At 45.2% G+C, this 2251-nt stretch overlaps 1 protein-coding gene across 2 annotated transcripts in view; it reads left to right on the top strand.

The window, feature by feature from the left end:
- MXD4 (MAX dimerization protein 4) overlaps positions 1-2251 on the top strand; it is a 53737-nt gene that overhangs the window by 42659 nt on the left and 8827 nt on the right. The gene's annotated exons all lie outside the window — the stretch shown is intronic.

The raw sequence follows: 2251 nt of genomic DNA, 5'->3' as shown, positions 1-2251 counted from the left end.
CAGTGACATCAGCCAGTGCCTTCAGTACCCTCGGATGGAGCTCATCCAGGCCTGCCGGAGGTGAGGTGAGCCCTTGACTCTCATTCAGGCCAGTAACAAAGCTAGGGATAGATTGCCTTTTTCTGTTCTGCTCCCTGATCAATCTGGACCTGATGGTCACTGGTGGTCCAAAACCCTAGAGGTTCTTTTATTTATTTATTTTTTAAGATGTAGCTTGAGCGTCCTGTTACTGAACTGTTTCTCTCCAGCAGGACTAGAGGCATTTCAGATTGCCGGCACTCTGAAGACAGGGCCTGCTACTCTAGCTGCGTTGTCAGATCACACCTGTGTCTCCCTTAACTATTTCTAAGGCAGAAGAGTCATCTCAGCTGAAACTGACCATGTCACCTCCCTCCCCGAGACTCAAACTTGTGCTGAAGAACTAGACAGAGTCTCTAGACCAGTGGTTCCCAACCTTTTTTTTCCACGACCCACTGCTGGGAGTGGAGTGCAGTGGTGGTGGTGGCCCAGCGGCGAGGGCAGGGGCAGCAGAGCTCCTGGCATGGGGTGCGCCTTGTCTTTTATGTGTGGCGCTGTCAGCATTGCTCCTGTGGCCCTCATTTGGGTCACGACCTGGGGTTGGAATTGCTGCTGTAGACTTTGTGTGTGAATGAAGAGTTAAAGGCCAAAATATTTTTAGAGGCTGAGTATTAGGTAGAAAAATAACAGCTGGTGAATAGAGAATAAGGAAATCTAATCAGCTGGGCTTGATTGGTTGGATAAATCAATAGGTGTGTGTGGGCTAACGCCTCTTCCCGTTGGAACTTGGTGCATTTCTGGCCAATACAAATGCAAATAGTGCCTGGTCTTGGGCAAGCCTTAATATGCTAATACAGCTAGTTCACATAAATGCCTAAGCTCAGTAAAGCAGATCACTCCTTCCTTCAAAAGGTAAATGCATCAATGTTATGGTAGCAGCACTGAAGCAACAGGATCTTGGAATCATTGGGCATATTTACATGAGATATTTTACTGCACGGTAGACCAATTTACTGTGCAATAAGTGTCACCATCTACATGGGCAGATGCTTACGGAACAGTAAACTGGTCTATTCTGCAGTTAATATTCTGCCTGCATATGCAGGTAGCAAATTAGCTGTGGAGTAATTACTGCCCATTAACGCATGAGTAGATGGCTGACCAGGAGCAAATTTGCTCCAGGCCAGCTGGGCAGCAGGGGCGAGAGATTGCTCCGTGCCCCAGGAGGTGCCTGCTGCCAGAGTGGGCTTTAAGCTTGGAGCCTGCCCGGGACAATCTCCCCCTGCCCCAGCAGCAAGCAGCTCCTGGCCCTGAGCATGGTGGGAGCAGCTCTCTGGGTTGCTCCCATTGCAAGCAGATCTGCTCCCAAGAGGGAGCACATGTAGACATGCTCCCCAGGAGGCTTACTGCGCAGTATTTTTACTGTGCAGTAAGCCTACTTTGAGTTAATTGCATGTGTAGACACAGCCATTCAGTTCTGGTTTGCTGTTTACTTGTGTGCAACAGTCTCATCTCAAAAAAATCAGGCTGTGGTACATTCAACAGCCATGATCGTTCCTAATAAATTTCTTGGAGTCTGTTAGTCATGTAAGTGCAGTTAAATGGGGGAATTTGGCCTTGCTTATTGAAGTGCTTAGTGCTAGTTCCTGTAGTATTCTAGATGAACTAGCCAACAGAATGACTGACTGGTTTTTGACAGTGAACCTGATCCTCGAGGAATCTGTGGCTTTCATGTGTACATATGAAAAGTTTTGCTTTGTGCATTTTTTTTTGTTGTTGTCCATAAATGACCATAGGTGACTTAATGATAAATTTTAAGTATAGGCCTAAAAAAAAAGATACACAGTCATCTCTACTAGCAGCGCTGCATACATTATTTTGTTTTAACTGCTAAGTGATCATTCATTTCTCTTATTAAAATTACTAAGGGAAATTTTAGATGGACAGTTGGCAATATAGTGCTTATGAGGTCATTGATGTGGCCCCTTCCATTTTTGTGACAAGTGTACAAGCAGTACTTACCCAAGAAATGTTTAGGTACAGCAAATACAATGTACAGCGCACAGATAAAATTCTCCATTAAGCAAACCATTTCCATGGTGGTGATACTGCATTATTGCCTAATTAATGCAGAACCTGAAGCAGTAAAACTTCCAGGGCTTCTGCTTTGCAGGAGGTCAGACTAAATGATCATGCTAGTCCCTCTTGGTTTTAAAATCTATTACTAGAACAC

The sequence above is a fragment of the Alligator sinensis genome, unplaced genomic scaffold, assembly GCF_000455745.1.
Source record: "Alligator sinensis unplaced genomic scaffold, ASM45574v1 scaffold1051_1, whole genome shotgun sequence".
NCBI classification, from domain to species: Eukaryota; Metazoa; Chordata; order Crocodylia; family Alligatoridae; genus Alligator; species Alligator sinensis.
Note: the sequence above shows the minus strand (reverse complement) of the source record. Positions and strands in the feature narration are given on the sequence as shown.